General features: G+C 35.7%; 1 protein-coding gene across 6 annotated transcripts in view; it reads left to right on the forward strand.

The window, feature by feature from the left end:
• Window positions 1-20,306, forward strand: part of LOC143646627 (uncharacterized) — a 214,373-nt gene that overhangs the window by 135,560 nt on the left and 58,507 nt on the right. For 4 of the 6 annotated variants that reach the window (XR_013157561.1, XR_013157562.1, XM_077115784.1 and 1 more), the window contains one exon: window positions 17,489-17,655. The exons of the other annotated variants lie outside the window; for them this stretch is intronic. The gene's annotated coding sequence lies outside the window, so the exon portion shown is untranslated. The remainder of the gene's footprint in view (window positions 1-17,488; window positions 17,656-20,306) is intronic. 6 annotated transcript variants of the gene reach the window in all.

The raw sequence follows: 20,306 nt of genomic DNA on the forward strand, positions 1-20,306 counted from the left end.
GTCCAGAGACCTTAGGTATACATAGACAGAGAGGCAGAATGAGGAAGTGAGCCTGAAAAGTGCCATTTTCAGGTTGGCTAGGGCAGAGTCAGTGAATTACTCAGTCCCACAGCCCAAGGTCATCCCAAATGGGAGCCTGGCAACCACCAAGCCCAGTGGGCTGACAAGTAGAGTCTCTGCCTGGGCCATATCTGCCTGCATCTTTATGTGCTTTTTTGATTTTCTGTTGCCTTGAGGCATTTGATTATCTAGATAAGGTTATTTTGAATGTTTATTTCCTCCACTCATCTCAGGTTTTGTATTTTTTGGGGTGGGTGTGGAAGGTCTCCTTTTGTACTTGGTTTGCCAGTAATTCCCTGTCACACCAAGGCCTGGATCTCATGCAGGGGATGTACCTCTACTTGAGGAGCTATTAAAAGCTAGGTAGATAGCTTGCCAGACTGCACTTTTCATGTCCTCTTAGCAGATTGCACCTTTGGGCCACCTCTCCCCCTTATTGCACCTCTCCATGACTTTGGCAGCTAGCTAATCAGGATGAGACCAGGGCAATTAGCCAGGGCCATTGGTCTCATTTTATGCTGAAAGCCACAAACCCTGAGGCTGGGGAGGTAGGCAGTTTGCACCTTGGCAAAGACTCTACTTGTCAGCCCAGTGGGCCTGGTGTTTACCAGACTCCCACTTTTCAGGCTCATTTCCTCATCCCCACCTTTCTGTCCATGTATACCTAAGGTCTCTGGACTTCTGTGTAGAAAGAGGTGTGGTATCAGTACACAACATATCTCTTTCATGACCAGTTGTCAGCTTAGCTCCACTCTGTATCTCCCTGTCCTTCCAAGGCCCTCCCAAGCTCTGCCAAAACACAGGTGCCCACAGCAGCTGGTCTCAGTGGCCTGGAGTGGGCACTGTACACTGGCTGGATGGTCCCTGTGCACGTGGAAAGAAAGTCTTCTGGCTTCTAGGTTCCCCTCATGAGCTGCTGGCTGTGGAGCTGAGAGGTAAGAACTCCCAAGTGAGCTGCCTGGATAGGCTGGAGTGTGTGCTCTGCTCCTTTGGGAGTCACAGTTTCCTGCATACTGCCACTTGTCCCTGGTAGGATTATGACTGAGCACACTCACCCCATTCTCTCTGTCCCAATTTCTCTGTGTGTGTGATTTCATCCAGGAACCTCCCCATATAGTGTAGAAGACTCTCTCTGGTCACGTGCACCCTGGAGCTGCAGTCCCAGTCATTGTCACTTGTCTTGTTCTTTGTAGCAGGGGTGAACTCAGCTTATCCTATTCCACCAACTTCCCGGAAGACTTTCTATTGTTTTTTTTAATTATTAATTTCATTTATTTCCTCACTGATCTTTGTTATGTCTTTCCTTTTTCCTTTTTCTTGCTTTGAATTTAGTTTGCTGTTCTTTTTTAGTTTCTCCAGCTGTGCAGTTAGGTCTTTGATTTTAGTTCTTCTTTTTAAATGTAGATGTTTAGGGCCATAAATTCCCTCTCAGAACTGCCTTGGTTGTATCTCATAAGTTTTGATATGTTGTGTTCTCCTTATCTCATATCTCAAGGTATTTACTGACTTTCCTTTAATTTCTTCTTTAATCCATTGATTGATTAAGAGTGCATAATTTAACTTCCATATATTTGTGGATTTTAGAGTTCTCCAGCTGTTACCAATTTGCAGTTTCATTCCATTATGGTCAGAGAAGATTCTTTATATAATTCCACTTTTTTAACTTTATTGAGATATGTTTTGTGACCCAATGTGTGGTCTATCCCAAAGAATGATCCAGGATCCCTTGAGAAAAATATATATCCTGCTGTTTTGGGTGTAATGTTTTGTATATGTCTGTTACTGTCTAGTTCATTTATCACATTATGCAATCCTTTTCTTTCCTTATCGACCCTCTTTCCAGATATTCTGTCTATTGATGAGAGTGGCGTATTGACGACTTCAAAAATTATTGTAGAGGTATCTGTTTCTTGCTTGTTTTTCCATGTTTGCCTCATGTGTTTTCAGGACCCTAATTAGGTATGTAAATATTTATGACTTATTTCTTCTTGGTGGATTGCTCCTTTTATTAATACATAGTGCCCTTCTTTTTAACAGCTTTTGACTAAACGTCTATTTTGTCTGATGTTAGTATAGCTACCCCAGCTCTTTTTTTGAGTGCAATCCATTAACATTCAATATTATTGCTATAAAGGCAGTTCTTATTTAAACCATTTATCATTTAGTTTTTGTATGTCATATTTTTTTTGGTGTCTCTTTTCCTTTATTGCAACCTCCTCTTCTATATAGTTGATCATTTGTGATGTATTTGATCATTTTCTAATTTATGTTTCTGTAGATTTTTTTTTTTTTTTTTTTTTTTTTTTTTAAAGGGAAACATCTTTATTTTTATTATATTTTGTTTGCTTGTTCGTTTCTCACATGGGCTGGGGCCGGGAATCGAACCGGGGTCCTCTGGCATGGCAGGCAAGCACTCTTGCCCGCTGAGCCACCGCGGCCCGCCCTTTTTTTTTTTTTTTTTTTTTTTTTTTTTTTTAAAGGGAAACATCTTTATTTTTATTATATTTTGTTTGCTTGTTCGTTTCTCACAGTTTCTGTAGATTTTAAAAATATGTTCTTTGTGGTTACTGTGCTTTTTATATTGCACAATGTACATTTGAAAATAATGTACTAATTTGAAAAGAAACCAACTTAGCTTCAGTTGCATACATTTTCTCTGCTCCCAAATCCCTCTGTTTCCCTTCTTTATACTGTTTTTATCCCACAATACTTCTTTATATTTTGTTTGATATAAGGAAATATGTCTCTTTTTTGTTCAATTGTATTCTGTTATAGGAACTAAAAGTGAAAGTTGTATATTGAGAATACAATACCATTGGGTTTTGTGTTTTCCCTTTTGTTTACCCTTACTGAAGATCTTTATTTCTTTACATTACTCCAAGCCACTCGCTTCTATTTTTTCCTTTCAGCCCATGGGACTCTGTTTATTAATTCTTATAATATAGGTCTTTTGTGAGGAACTTTCTCAGTTTCATTTATCTGTGAATATTTTAAATTCTCCCTCAGTTTTGAAGGACTATTTTGCCAGATATAGAACTTTTGGCTGGCAGTTTTTCTTTCAGTACTTTAAATATATCATACCATTGTCTTCTAACCTCCATGGTTTCTACTGAGAAATCAGTACTTAGTTTCATTGAGGATTCTTTGTATGTGATGAATCACTTTTCTCTTGCTTCTTTCAGAATTCTTTATCTTTGACATTTGACATTCTGATTAATATGATCTCAGAATAGGTTTATCATGATTTATTCTGTTTGTAGGAAAACAAACAGAACAGATAAAGAATCCCAGAGTGTATGTTATACTTCTTGGACATGTACATTTATTTTTTTCATAGGATTAAGGAAATTTGGGGCCATTATTTCCTCAAATATTCTTTCTGCCCCTTATCTCTTTTCTTCTCCTATGGGACACCTACGACATATGTTTGTATGCTTCATACTATCACTCAATTCTTTAAGACACTGCTCAACTTTTTTCTGTTCTTTTCTCCATCTATTCTTCTGACTATATGATTTTGATTGCCCTGTCTTCTAACTCACTAATGTCTCTCTCTCTCTCTCCCTCTTTCTCTCTCTTTTTGGCATGGGCAGGCACCAGGAATTGAACCTGGGTATCTGGCAACTAATGCATTTTTTTTCTAATGTATTTTTAATCTTCATTATTGTGCCTTTCATCCCCAAGCATCTCCAAATGTCTGTGTCTGTGTTGCCTCTGGACTGTTTCTCTGTTGGTAAGCTCTCTTGAAAACTTCAGTTAAACTAATTAAGACCCATCTTGGGTGGGTGGAGTCACATCTCCAGCTAATCAAAAGGTCACACCCACAATTGGGTGTGTCACATCTCCATGGAAAGAACCTAATCAAGAGGTACCATGGTTCAGTACTGGATCAGGATTAAAAGAACCTGGCTGTCTTTGCAAGATTGGATTAAGGTTTAAATACTGGGCTTTTCTGGAGTACATAACAATTTCAAACCAATACAACTTCCTCCCCCTTTGCTTTCCTGTTAGGCTTTTCAGCTTTAAGTTTGTTCCCTTTTAGGGTATCCCATCCTGAGGACCCAGATGAAGTTAATCCAGAAAGGTGGGTCGATTCAGAAAAGTCCGTTTTTGTTTAGGTGTTCTTGCAACAGAAACTGAATTGAGTGTACGCACCTCTGAAGAATTCTGCTGCTTCTCCTCTTTTTCTTTTTCCCCAGGGGTCCTTTTGTGTTTCAGTTTTGCATTTGTGCATATAAGCTATGACTTGCCTTTACTTTTCCTTCCTCTTATATTTATATTTTGGTTTGGGTGTCAATTTTACTCTACTCTCATAAAATAAGTTGTGTATTCTTTCTTGCTTTTTTTCTAAAGCAGGTTAAGTTTGTAAACTCTCTAAATATGGTGGTTATTTTTTGTTTGTTTTTTTAAATGATTCATTTTTTAAACATCTGAAAGTCTATTTAGATTTTATTTTATTTTATTTTATATTTTTATTAATTAACGGAAGAAAAAAAGAAATTAACACAACATTTAGAAATCATATCATTCTACATATGCAGTCAGTAATTCTTAACATCATCACATAGATGCATGATCATTGTTTCTTAGTACATTTGCATCGGTTTAGAGGAACTAGCAACACAACAGAAAAAGATATAGAATGTTAATATATAAAAGTAGTAAGAATAGTAAAAAAAAAAAAAACACACGCAAAAAAACAAAGAAAACCCTATAGCTCAGATGCAGCTTCATTCAGTGTTTTAACATGATTACTTTACAATTAGGTATTATTGTGCTGTCCATTTTTGAGTTTTTGTATCTAGTCCTGTTGCACAGTCTGTATCCCTTCGGTTCCAATTACCCATTATCTTACCCTGTTTCTAACTCCTGCTGGACTCTGTTACCAATGACATATTTCAAGTTTATTCTCGAATGTCCATTCACATCAGTGGGACCATACAGTATTTTTAATGTCATATTTTTATTAGTAAATTTCTGATTTGTCTGTATTTTCAAAATTAGTTGTGCAAAATTAATGATTAATCTCAAGTAAGGATAAAAAGAAATGAAAAAGTTTATATAACACAGAGAGTATGACTTAAAACAGTTATAAAGTTGTGTACATTTAAATCCAAATATAAATTAGATATTATGTTAAATGTTAATTTTCTAAATACTAGAACTTAAAGACAAAGAGGCTGCTTGTAAAAAGATAAATCTCAAGGATAACAATGCAGAAATGCTGAAAGAAGACATCTCGGGAAAATTGTATAATTTGCAAACCGTAAGCAAAAGAAAGTTAGTATAGCTATACTAGCATTAAGCAAGTAGATTTTAAGGCAAGAATCTTTAATCAAAATTAAGGGAGATATTTAATAATGAAAAGGAATCACTCTATCAGGAAGATATAACAATTTTAAATTATAGGCACAAAAATAACATAATATCAAAATAGCTAAGGCAAAACTTGAGAGAACTAATAGGAGAAATAAAAAAATCTATACTTAATAGTTGATTTTACCTCATCTCTCTCTCAGGACAGCACAAGGAAGAAGAGAGGTCAGTAATGATACAAATTGAAATAACACAACCTACCCATGTTGACAACCAAATTGATAAATATAGAAAATTTCTAAATATAGAAATATAGAAAAATAAATATATGAAAAAATATAGAAAAAACTATACCCAATAACGAGGTATTCACATATTCTTCACATGCACAGGGAAGATTCACCAAAGAAGCCAAATGCTGGATGTTAAAGCAAGTCTCAGCAGATATCAAATAGTCCCATGATAAAGAATGTGTTACTGTAGTGGAACTAAGCTAGAGATGACTCATAAAAGAAGTGTTAAGAAATATTATTTTAAGTGATCTGTGGTTCAAAATATAATTCCAATTGAAATTGGAAAATATTTTGTCCTGAACGATAATAAAAACTTTATATATAAAAACTTGTGGGATCCAACTACTACCATACTTTAAGAGAAATTTATAGTCTTAGGTAAGAAAAGGTTTTAGATGGATCTAGCAACCCTAGTCAAGATATTAAAAAAAAAAAAAGAACAATACTTAAACACAATAAGAGAATTGGAAATAAAAAGAGCTGAGATCAATGGAATAAAAAAAGTATACTAGAAAGAATTCAGCTAAGTCAAAATTCTGTTCTTAGTAAAGATAAACAAAATGATGTACCACTAGCAAGGTTGATAGAAAGGACAGTGAAAACCCAAATAATGAAGGGGGAGCATCATTACAGAACCTGCAGATAAAATAATTATGAAGAACTTTATGCCAACAAATTTGAAAATTTAGACAAAATGGAAAAAATTCCCAGGGTACAAAAACTTGCAAAATGGATATAAGAAGAGATAGAAAACTTGAATACTGCTCTACCTATTAAAGATGTTGAATCTATAATACAAACCTCATGGCATGGGAGGGTGGAAGTGACTCCCATACTCAGCTTCACCAGTGAATGTTTTTTAACTTTTTATTTTGAAATAATTATAAACATACAGGAAGCTATGAATGTATTATAGAGTCCATGAACTCATTATGCAGCTTCTCCAATAAGTGACCTCTCACCAGCGAATTTTTATCAAACAGTTAAGGAAAAAATAACAGAACTCTTCCATCAGAGAATAGAAAAAGAGTCCTCCCTTCCCAACTTCTTGAGGCCAGTGTAATCTTGAGACCAGTATCTGATAAAACAGTTCAAATAAGTGAAACTATGGATCAAGCCTCTGATTCTAAAATGCTAAACAAGTATTTTAAAAAATGAAATTCATTGGTTGTTGGCTTATTGGTAGTTTAGCATTTGAAAATCAGTCAATATAATTCACCACATTAACAGAATAAAGGAGAAAGATCATATCATTTGATGAGATATAGAAATGTGTAATTAAATTAAAATCCATTTATAAAATAAATTTCGCAAACCATAAACAAATGGGATCATCCTTAATCTGATAAGTATCTCCAAGAAACCAACAGCAAACATATCATGGTGAAATGTGGAAAACTTTCTCTCTGAGATCAGGAGCAGTGGAAAATCTTATATTGTATGGTTTAATAGTGCTACTTCAATGAGAACTTACTATTTTAGGGCAACTAGGCACTTTTCCCTTTAGGAAGATCCAAAATCAATGAGCAGTATTTAAAAATAGGAGTTTTTTAAATAGGAGAGACTCCACCAACAGGAGTTTCCTATGAAGAAATCTATTGTCTTTTAAAGGAAAGGGTTTGACCAGAAAATGCAGTGACCTAATCCAACCATTTAAAATGGCTTAATTGTATGTTTTGTTCTATTTGGGTTGGATAGTAACTATGAAATTAAAGATGATGCGTTTTGTTAATGTTGAAATCTGGCTGTGCTATGATTAATGAGATACCTCATATTCTAGTTACATTGATTGCCTAAATCATTGTCCATCTCTTTCTCATACATTAACTACAGCTTAAATTTGTATATATTTTAAGTATTTTCTGCACAGGGGAATAAACTTAATTTAGATTAGTGGTTAAGAAAATTGACTTCAGGGAAACTTCTGATGCTTACCATCCATCTTTGTGAATTTGACATCAATGAGTAAAAGTGATTAAAAAGTGTAATTTTCTATTCTATAGTAAGGTAAAACCTAGAAAAATATCCAAGGGCAAGAGTGGATTTTCCCACATTTTATATGACTACACTAATTCCCACTTGTTTCTCCATTTAATTTTATTGTAACAAAATTTTGATATTAGAGATTTTAGAGGTCAACCATAAGCCTATTCCCAAGGCTTTGTAAAAAGTCTATATTTGAATGGGAGTACTCAGTTTGAGGGGGTCTACTTTTCTACTGCTAAATAGAAAATTGTTAGGAAACTCTTCCTTATGTTTCTCTAGAAAATTCAGATACATACTCCGTCGGTGGAGTTCTAAGTCTAATTTATTGTTTACCCAGCATTTCTTTCTTTCCTTCTCATGCATCACATTCTTCTCCTCACCCTCTTCAACATTCTATTTTGATCCTACGTATTTTATTTTCTTTCTTGTTTACTTATTTCATTTATTTTCATAACCCTCATTTTCTTCTAATCAACCTGTATTAGGATTCTCTAGAGAAACAGAACCAACCAGAGATATCTGTACATATGAGATTTATAAAGATGTCTCATTCTCATGCAACTGTGAGAATGGAAGAGTCAAGAATCTGTAGAGCAGGCTGTGAAGCTGGCAGCTCTGATGATGGGTCTGGATGAACTCCACAGGAGAGGCTTTCTGGCTGAAGAAGCAGTGAAAAAGACTCTCTTCTTCCTTAAAAGCCTCCAGTTGATTGGATTATCTCATTGGTGGGAGACTAGCCTTAGTTGATCACAGATGTAATCAGCCACAGATGCAGTCAACTGCTAATCAACCAACCTTCTGGTTTATCGAGCAGCCATGAAATACCCTTGCAGCAATGGTCAGGACAGTGCTTGTCTGACCAAACAATCTGGGCACATCACCTGGCCAAACTGACACCAGAACTTAACCGTCACAAAGCCCAAGGTCATAGGACTTTTCCTCCATCTACCACCTCTGACAAGTAGGTGAGAGTGTCTATAACTTAAGACACTCTCAGGCAGTAAAAGATATGATACATACAGCCCACTGCTACATCACAATCCTTTGATACTCTTCTTTCTATGTAACAGTGATGGATCCCAGATCTTTGTAATTCTCTCCTGAAAACTTTGTGTAAATAACATGATATGAAAAATTATCTTTCCCTGCATAGACTTACATAATTACATATTAATATTTTGACCATATCATTAACCAGTGTCACCTCCTTGAAGGCAGTGCAATTGTCTGTATTTCAGCAATTCATATACAGAATCTAGTACCACGCCAGCATTTAGCAGGAATTCAAATCATCTGTAATGGACAAAGGAATGGATTACATAGTGCCTTCTCTAAAACATATTCACACTGGTACCTAAGAGTGTCACTCAGAAGTCATAGATTTGCCAGGAACAGTGACATGCACAAATAAGCCCATACTCTGTCAATTCTTCTCTTCTTCATCGTCGATTTAGTTTATTAGAGCTTCTTGGATGGAATAGTGAAAGGTCAGGAGGTACAGCAGGAGACTGGCTTGTCAGTTTCCCCTTAGTACTCTACTGCTGGCTCCTAGTGTAAGGTTGATTCTTGGCCCTTGAGGTTATTTACCCATGTAGAGGGTCAGCCGGTACAGATTCTGGGCAGTGCAGGATGTTATTGCTTTGAGATGGTTTTATGACCTCGATTCTAACCATTCTCCTCTTGGAAAACCTGCACCTTGTCATAGTTCAAATGATTTATGCAAACTATTGATTGCTTTGATATTAAAAATAGCCATTTATATTGGGCCAGAGAGCATAATGAAAAGCAAACCAAGAGTGTTGTGCATAAAATGTAAAATATCCTTTGTAAGCCAAATAGCAAGTTAAAAGATTAGAGAAACTTCAGTTTTTGTTTTATAAACATTTATTCCAGAAATATGATGTAACTCCCATACAGATTCAAGAGATTAATATTCCTGTAAAATATAGCAATGAATGGGTATGATGAGTTCTGTTACTTAAGCCACAGGTGCATTAAATATGATAGTTTAATTGTCAACCCATGTGAGTCTGATTTTAATATAGAATGCAGGTCTGGCACAAAAGCCTCTTCTTTTGAAGTTCATACCAATGTCAAATTCGCTGTGAGACTTAAAAGTTTAAAGAGAGCACTTTGCAGAAATATTTTTTTTCCAGCTTTCAAAAATACCAATTTGGATGATGTAGAAGTATCCTAGAAAAGATACTTACTTGAAGATGATGCTTTTTAGAAAGATCTTCATATCACAAAGCTGCAGTTCATATATAGAACATTTAAATTCATTTTCCTACATAATGTCCATTATGGAATTGACTAGTTAATTAAAATTTCAGAATATAATGTGATAGTGACAATAGGTGGCACTCTTTTGCCAAAAGATTACTGCCACTGCTTTGGCATTCCTTTCTTGGCTATTTTCTCCTGGTTATTTGTTTTTGGTTAATCTTTACTGCCAAATGTTTCAAACACACCCCAGGCAAACAGCCTGGAATAGGATAATCATACAAAAAATCTGCAAGGCTGAAGAACATTTTGAAATTATGATGAGCAAATTTGACCCATTGGAATGTCAAACATATGAAATGCTTCAGATGTAATAATTGCAAGTTAATTTACAGCTTTAACTGAATATTTTGAAAATGAAAGAATGAAAAATCAATGAGTTAAGCATCCATCTCAAGAAATTAACAAAATATATCAGAAAGAAATTAAAAGGAAGGTTAAAGCAGGATTTAATAATCTAGTAAGCAAACATGCAATAGAAAAAAAATCCAAAAATTGATAATGTAAAAAAGATGAATTCAATTGATAAACCCGTTATAAGACTTAGCAAAAAAAAAAAAAGAAGACACTTTTGTGTCAAGTATCAGGACAAATATCAGAAATGAAAAGAAGTCAACACAGATTCGGCTGATAATAAAATAAGTGAATACAATAAATTTGAATATTTATATGAAATGATCAAATTCCTAGGAAATGAAAAAAAATTTTATACAAGAATAAATAGAAGCATTTAAATGGTTCTGTAAGTGTTAAGGAAATTAATGCATAACTGTAAACTTTTCCATAAGAAACTTTCAGGGCTACTGATTTCCCTAGAGAATTTTGTCAAGCTTTAAACACAATCAAATAATTACAAAAACAAAACCCAAATAGTGGGATATTTACACCAATTATTTTTAAAAAAGAAAAATAATGTTCCCTAACTCAATTCCTCAATTTATGAGATCAGTATAATTTTGATGCTAAAATTTGATAAAGGCATTACAAGAAATAAAAGTTAGGGTAATCTCAGGCATTAATATAGATGCAAAAGTCCTAATTAGAAGATTAGCAAAAATAATTAAACAATATTTAAAGGATAATGTATCACAATAAAACTGCTTTTATCCCAGAAAATCAAGTTTGGCTTAATATTTGCACTCCATCTATGTAATTCACAATAGTAACACAATAAACAAGAAAATATTTATGATGAGTAAGTAAGTAAAAAGTGCTTGATGAAATTCGATATATTTACTCATAATAAATGCCCTTAAAAAGTAGAAGTACAAAGGGACTTGATAATATTTTTTTCTTTTTAACTTTTTTTTTAATTGTATAATGTAACATGTATACAAAGCAAAGAAATAAAAGAGCAATAGTTTTCAAAGCACTCTTCAACAGATAGTTATAGGACACATCCCAGCGTTTGTCAATGACTACCATATGATCCTCTCATATTTTTCCTTCTAGCTGCTCCAGAATATAGGAACCTAGAGGGCTTAAATATTTTTTTTATCATTACAATAAACTTCTTTTCTTCTTTTTTTGTGAAAAATAACACACATACAAAAAAGCTATAAATTTCTAAGCACAGCACCACAATTAGTTGTAGAACATATCTCAGAGTTTCACATGGGTTACAATTCCACAATTTTAGGTTTTTACTTCTAGCTGTTCTAAAATACTGGAGACTAAAAGAAATATCAATTTAATGATTCAGCATTCATATTCATTTGTTAAGTCCTATCTTCTCTATATAACTCCACCATCACCTTTGATCCTTCCATCCCTCTCTATAGGGATGTTTGGGCTATGACAGTTCTAAATTTTTCATATTGGAAGGGTCTGTTACTAATATGGGGTAGGGAGATGAAACTATCTGATGTTCTGGAGAGGCTGGGCTAGGTTTCAGGACTCATCTGTCCAGAGACCCATCTGGAGGTTGTAGATTTCTGGAAAGTTACTCTAGTGCACAGAACTGTTGTAGAATCTTATATATTGCCCTACGTGTTCTTTAGGATTGGCTGGAATGGTGTTGGTTCAGGATTGGCAGGTTATGATAGGTAGCAAGGTCTAACTGAAGCTTGTGTAAGAGCAACCTCCAGAGTAGCCTCTCGACTCTATTTGAATTCTCTCTGCCATTGATACTTAATTAATTACACTTCTTTTCCCCCTTTTGGTCAGGATGTAATTGTTAATCCCATGGTGCCATGTCTGGATTCATTCCTGGGAGTCATCTCCCATGTCACCAGGGAGACTTTCACCCCAGGATGTCATGTCCCATGTAAGGGGGAGAACAGTGATTTCACTTGTGGATTTGGGCTTAGAGAGACTGAGGCCACATCTGAGCAACGAAAGAGGTCCTCCACAAGTAACTCTTAGGTGTGCTTATAGGTAGTCTAAGCTTCTTCACCACCTACATAAGCTTCATAAGAGTAAGCCTCATGATCGAGGGCATGGACTATCGATTTGGGTGTCCCTCAAGTTTGACACAGTTCAGGGGATTCCCTGATGGTAAGATTTAATAATTCCCTATTCTTTCTCCCGTTCCTCAGAGGGCTTTGCCAATACTTTTTGGTTATCTGCTTAATATACTTTAGGATGTATCCAGGCATTATAATAATCTATGCAGGATTAAAGGACCTCCTTCTTATTCTGGGCTCCTTGTGTTTCACTTGTTCAAATGAGCTATACAGATAGGTTGAATTAGATTATGCACTACAGAAAATTTCAGTTCCAGACCAAATAAACCTTTCCTCCATTGGTCTCAATGAGTATGCGTGGTTCTAAAATACAGACACTGTCTTCCTTACCCCTATGTTCTGAGTTACTTGAACCCCAACCTGATCGACTTTGTTCATATCTCTAAATAGCAGGTTATTTATATGAAGCAGCCTCTCAAAGGAACTTGATAAATTTTTATAAAAGGTTTGTAGAATAAACAAACAGTACATCTTAATGAAATATTGAAACTTTTCCATATTGACATGGACTCTGAAGCAGAAAGATCATTACACGCTCATGAATCTTCCTCAAAATGATAAATGGAGGGCTTAGTGCAGAGGAAAAATAGGACAAAGGATTCAAAAGAAAAACAAAAACCTTTTCTTTGAAAAATAATAGAACTTTAAATGAAGAAGATCTCATAGAATCTAAAGATTAATAAGTTAAACTAATTTAGAAAGATTGATTAATTGAATCTAACTAGGTTGCTGGACACAGGGTGACCATTAAAACAAAATCAATTGCATTTTTTATGTAAGCCACAAACAGAAAAACAAAATGAAAAAGATGTCATTTACAAAGTATGAAAATATCTAAAACTTTAGATTGTGTTTGAGAAAGATGTCTATGACTTCTTCATGGAAAATTGTAATCCATTGCTGAGATAAATCAAAGAAGATATAATAAATGGGAGAATGCGTTTTGCTTATATTTAGAAGATCAAGTATATAAATATGTTAATGATTTTCAAATCAATTGATTTAAAGTTTCAAGGTAATCCCAGGCAAAATCATACTAAAAATATTTTGTTGGATATCAAAAAGATAATTATAAATTTATTTTAAAATACAAAGGTTAAGATTCTTTAAGATACTCTTCAAGTAAAATAAGAAGTTAGGGAGATGTACTTTGTCAGATGTAAACATTATAAAGCTACATTACTTATGTCTTAGTAAAATGGTAGACAGACCAGTTTTAGAGAACCCAGAAACAAACACACGTATTTGCTCTTGATTCATGAAAAAAATGTGTCATGTCAGAATAGGGGAGAAACAATAATCCTTTCAGTGAATTGATTTGGGAAAATTACCTATCTGCATGCGAAAAAAATGAAGTTTCACCCATAGCCTTATTATATGTAAAAGGCAAAATAGTCAAGTTTCTTAGAAGATAGAATATATCCAGAACGTCAGAGAATGGACCTGGTTCCTTTAAAACTAAAAGGGATGAAAATATATTTGATTGGATAAAAATTAAGAACATATATACAACAAAGAGATTGTTCCTTGAGATACAATGGATTTCTGCAAATCAGTAGGAAAAAGAAACACAATCCAGTAGAGAATCTCAAGAGACTTCCCACAAGAGGTTATGAAAATGATTTGCTCACCATGATTAGCAATCAGGGAAATGCAAACTAAACCACAGTGGGACACCACAACACACCCACCAAAATGGTTAAAATGAAAATGACTCACAATACTAATGATTGTAGCATGTGGAAACAAGGCAGTTTCTTACAGTAGTGGTGGGAGTGTCAACTAGTCCAACCACATTGGAACACAGTTTGATGTTCAGGTACAAACTGAAGGTATGCTTAGCCTAAATGCATTTCAGTTCCACTGCAGAAATGTAAGCTCATGAGCACCTGAAAGTTCATAACAATATTCATAATAGTTCCAAACTGGAAGCAACTCAATTGCATATCAACAATCGAATGGTAAGTAAATTTTGATATCTTCATTCAGTATAGCAAAACAAGACAAAATAAAACAGCAACAATAATAAAACCATTACTAGATAAAAGACTAAGCACAGTTAATGAGCATAAATAGAGACACAGGGAAATAGTGTTAACATATACAGTTTACCCAGTCCATGACCTGTGATGCCAGATTTTCAAGAGAGAGAGTGCTGCTTGTGTAAAGTAAGACCATACCTCTCCTAGGAACCCGGCTTTACTCAGAAGAGATCAAAAGGAAGCCCATGAACCCCATCTGTTCTGGGCAAGTCCTTCACCTTTTAAACCATAATACTCACAGTATTGCTATCCACTTCATGTTTCTTGGAGCATTTGCTTTTGGAATCCTGGATCACCATGTAAGCGACCCACTGCAATGTGCAGAGGCCACAGAGAGCACCTGAGACTACGTGGAAAAGGAGGGTGGCCAGCTAAGCCCAGCCTTCTAGCCATCCCTGTTAAGGTTCCAGGCATGGGTGTGAAACTTTCTTCAAGACTTCATTCAGGCCAGATCAGCTGAAAACTGAAGTTACCGGAGTTGATGCCAGGTGGAGCAGAAGAATTACCTAAGGAACCCTTGCCCAAGTCTCTGACCCAATAAATCATGAGATAGAATAATAAAATGGTTGTTTTAAACCACTCAGTTTTGGGGTAGTTTGTTTGTTATGTGTTAATAGGTAACTGGACCCTCTTTAACTCACACACTCCAATCTCTGTGTGGTTCTGCATATGCTGTCCTCAGGCTCCATTCTCTCTCTGGATCCTGAAACTTTTCCACTGGGCTTTCTGGAACTCTTAGTCAGGCATCAACCAAGTTTCCCATATCCTCAAACTCCACTCTGACCATTTACTTCACCTTCTTACTATGAGACGTGGCTTTCCCTCTATGACACTAACTCAAGTTAGCTTTCCCCAAATACGTGTATTTTTTCGTGCCACACATATTGTATGGATCTGAATGTGGTATACTTCCTCATTGGTTCTTAATTGCTTTTTTTAAACATTTTTCTCCCTTTTGTTTAAATATTTCAAGTTTTGTATCTCGTATAGATTTTAGTACCCACTATTTTTCCTTGTTGCACTCATTTACGGAGCTCTGAGTCAATTTTTTTCTATTTCTTGAGGAGTTTAGCTTCTATTTCACCATCATCCTCTCCAGTACATCTCTTGTCATGCTTCTTGTGAATTGGAATATTGATATAACCCGAACTCTATGCCTTAGTCCCCTGGATTTTCAGCTCTTTGCCAAATTCCCCCCACCCCGTGCTCCTATCTTCTCTACCTCAGCTACCTTTCTACTTGGTCATACCCTAAGTGTTAGTCATTGTTAATTGCAGTACCCGTTTCCATTCTCTCAATTTCAAGGATATTACTCTAATCCCTTCATTTTTTCCTGCTCATGACTGCAAAATGTCCAAATTTTAACCCTCTTTTGGCCACCTGCAGAACCAATTTGTCGATCTTGCCACTTTTTTACTCTCTCCTCCTTAACCAGGTTAATTCCATAGCCAAACTTATTATTCTTGTGTACACTTTCATTTTCCTTGACTGCTCTTACTTTGTTATTCAAAATCCCAAGTTGTGCTAAATCAATTTCTCCCCCTAATATATACCCACACCTATGCATATAAATCCTAGAAAAAACTGTGCCAAATCTATTGAAGGCTCCCACTAAAATTCATTATCATTAGCTTCTGTTTTTAGGTCTTTCCTCAGATATGACTGTGCTGGTTTGAAAGGATATATGTCCCCTAGAAAAGCCATGTTTTAATCTAAATCCCATTTCATGAAGGCAGAATAATCCCTATTCAATACTGTATGTTTGAAACTGTAATCAGATCATCTCCTTGGAGATGTGATTTAATCAAGAGTGGTTGTTTAACTGGATTAGGTGATGACATGTCACCACTCATTTGGGTGGGTCTTGATAAGTTTACTAGAGTCATATAAAAGAGGAAACATTTTGGAGAATGAGAGATTTCTGAGAGAGCAGAGAACAACATAGCCACGAGAAGCTGAGACTTTACCAGCCAGTAACCTTTGGAGATGAAGAAGGAAAGCGCCTCCCAGGGAGCTTCATGAAACAGGAAGCCAGGAGAAGAAGCTAGCAGATGACGCTATGTTCACCATGTGCCTTTCCAGATGAGAGAGAAACTGACTGTGTTCGCCATGTGCCCTTCCACTTGAGAGAGAAACCCTGAACATCATCGGCCTTCTTGAACCAAGGTATCTTTCTCTGCATGCCTTTGATTGGACATTTCTTTAGACTTGTTTTAATTGGAACGTTATCTCGGCCTCAGAACTGTAAACTAGCAACTAATTAAATTTCCCTTTTTAAAAAACCATTCCATTTCTGGTATATTGCATTCTGGCAGCTAGCAAACTAAAACAATGACTTTCTAAGTAATGCTTACTCTGAATACCTAATGCAATCTCTTCACCAACTTCAGCACTCTGTTTTCCTTTCTTGTCTTATTTTATTTCAGAGTATGCTCTTATCAATTTGTTTGTTGTTGGTCTTAACACATGAGCATAAGCTCTGTAATAGCAGGAATTTTCATCCGTTTGGTTCACATTCCTATCTCCAGAGCCTAGAGAGCTTGCCATTAACTATATGGCATTCACTAAATACCTGTTGAATAAATGAATGAGACAAAAAGTAACTTGTTGAAACATAATGACAAGGAAGTTAACAAGCAAAAAACAGAATTGCAAAGAATTTGAATAAAACTTAAGAATGCCATTGAACATGTGGAAATAAGTTCACCTGTATAGGGCTATTCCGCCAAGCAAAGTTCCATTGTTTTCCTATCAGGTTATCAAAAATGAAAATGGTAATAATAGTGGAAACTTTTTACAGTCTTTTGGGAAGACATTTAGACATGGTCTGTAATTAGATTGCACCTGTTATTGTATTCAGGAACTCTGTGAATGAGGCACTATTTTTATTGCCACTTCATAGATAAGGAACGCATAGGCAGGAAGAAATTAGATGACTTATCTTAGGCCACACAGCATGTAAGTAGGAAACCTGATATCAAAACCAGGCATTTTGCTTCAGTCCATGCACTTAACTGCTTTTTTATTACTTCCAATTTTATAGATGAAGATATTGAGAGTCTGGTGTTGAGAAATTTGTTCGAAGTTACACAAGCAGGGATTTAAACTCAAGCAGCTGGATTCTAGAGAATATCTTCTTAATCATTACATTATATGACACTCCAAAATTGGGAGAATTTTACGTACCCCTGTCAAATCATTACTGACCAGGTAAGAAAAATTAAACAGAGGCGTACAATGATCAGGCTGATGTAAAAATTGCATAATAAATCTTTTGTATAAAAAGCATAATTGATATAAAATGTGGCATTCAAGTATAAAAAATGGATCCTGGATAACAATGCTTGATTTTGATTCATTTTGGGGAAGCAAATAGGGAGCATGTCGTTACCAAACATTAACAGAACATGTGACTTTAGCACAGCCAAGGCTGTGTTCTATTTCATTTTTGGTTCTGTAAGATTTCTATAACCTTCCCATGGCAGATACTATTGATGGTCTATGCAGTAAGCATGTTCTTCCTTCTACCTTGATTATGCTCCTCTACTTCTCTGGCCTGGTTTTATGCAAGTAATGCCATATTTCTCAAAGGGATTCTATTGCTATTTAAAGAAGGGAAAAGCCTTATTGCATGTTTTCTTTTAAAATGCAAATTATCCAAACATAATTGAGAAGTAAGTAAGGTATAACTCACAAATTAATAAATGTTTATTATACATAATCCTGTTTTTCTTGCATTGAGCTTAGAATTTCAATACTTGATTCTCTGACTAGCATTTATCATTCAGTAGAATTATATATCCAAACTGTTTAGTTATTTTAAAAGTTTACGCTGACTACTTTAAAAGTCTTTTGGATGATGATCTAATCACATATTTTCTGTGACCTTGTCCCAACTTCAGGATTCATGAAATCCCATAAAATTTTCCATTTTGATTATCAAATTTAATGGCAGATAGACTCTGTTATCATTCAGTAAGTAGCATACCAATGAGTTTCCAAAAACTTTCAGCTTTTCAGTTTGGCTCGGTGAAAGATTTTTGGAAAATTCTGAGACACTGGAAGTAACTAGTATTAGTTCTTTCAGATGCATTTTCAGGTCAGGTATTAGTTACCTGACAAAGGATAGGGGTAATTTAGCACAGGATTGAATACATTTCATATTAAACCACCCTTTTGTTTAAAATAAATTTAAAAACCCGCCCATCTGCTATTATCAGTGAGTGTTATATGTTGATAATATCATTCTTAGGAAATGTGACATAATGTTCTTGTTTAGTAATATTAACACGTTCTATGGCCTTTTAAGTCTATTGTTTGTGTTTTCAAAGAATATCCTTGACAATTATCTAATAATAGCTGCAGTGAAATTTCATAGACAACCTTGGAATACTATGTATCTTGGTGACATTTCAATTTGTATTTTCCATTTTCTGATACAGGGACTGGATGATATTTAATTAAGAAGAGAAAAATCCCAAGTGAACACACCCCATGTTGAGTCCTATGGAAACTTTAATCTTTTCCTGAGGTTTGGGGTCTGGTTTATCTGGGGGCAGCATTTAGTAGGATATTTGGGGATTTCTGGTAGACAAGATGTATCCTCATAGCAAAATATATGGAATTCATTGTGAATTCTGAAACAAAGAGAACGCTGCTCTCAAGGTGATAACTGCTATCTATTTACATGTTTAGATTGTTGCCTATGTCAGTTGCCTGAGAATAGGCAAAATATATATTTTGTGGTTATAGTAAGCTGAGAATTTAAGGGAGCTAGTTACAAAGCAGGAGCCAAATCACCAGTTAAGGGGTCACCATCTCCCCTTCAAAGCTTACCTTTCCTTCTGGCACGTGTGGTACTGAAATGAGTGTGAGCAGGAGTTTGTGGGAAGGGGAATGAATGAGGAAGTGGAAGAGAGGGAAAGAGGAAGTGTGTCCCTCTCCTCTGTGAGGTACTGAGTGGAAGGAGAACAGGGGCCTCCTGCTTATGGGGCTTCTTTCTGCCTGCCTGACTGCCAGTGGAGCACTGCAAGGCCCGCCGCCACAGGTCTGCTCCTTTCCCTCCTGCTTCTAGAATGTGATGCTTTTTCTCATGTTCTGAGTCCTTTCCATGTTTTACGTTTCCTAGTTGTCTCTGTCCTAAACTTGGGAATATATCCTCTTTAGACAAGCAAGGTATTTAATAAATACTACTACTAATGATAATTATTATCATTAAAATTATGTCCACTTATTGAATACATACTATATGCCAGGGACTCGTATGTACCATGTTTGCTCCCACTGTTACATCACACACACTTTTTCCTCTCCCTGAGATGCTTGACTAGGCTTCCTTAATCCTTACATTTCAGGTCTGTATTGATTGGTCCTTTCTCAAGAAGTCTTCCCAAATTCCCTCATGACGTTTTGAACTTCTTGTTAGCTTCCATCAGAATTGTAATTTGGAATTTATTTCTGGGTTGAACCACTGCACTTGAGATTTCTCTTCCATTCGTCAACTCCAACTGACGTTTTCCCTACTAGCCCAAGGTCATTGATTAGATGAATTGAGGGATAGGTGAGACAACCAGGTAAGAACAGAAAGGCAGAAATTCCCCAAGAGAACATGAATAGTTTGGGGTTTCATGAGTGATGGGAACCCATGAAATGTGGCAGAAGAATAGCTGTTGGATAAGCATAGGAGGCTGGACTGGAGATACTCCAAGGCTCCCACAGGGCACAGAGCTTGCATACCACTCAAGCATGGCCCTTAAATGGGAAGCTGCTTCATGGGAAGATGTAGGCCTGGACAGTGAGGCATTCAGTGGTGCTCAGGGTAACCACAGGATGGCCTGATGACCTACATGAATGCTTTGCTG

The sequence above is a fragment of the Tamandua tetradactyla genome, chromosome 1 (assembly GCF_023851605.1).
Source record: "Tamandua tetradactyla isolate mTamTet1 chromosome 1, mTamTet1.pri, whole genome shotgun sequence".
NCBI classification, from domain to species: domain Eukaryota; kingdom Metazoa; phylum Chordata; class Mammalia; order Pilosa; family Myrmecophagidae; genus Tamandua; species Tamandua tetradactyla.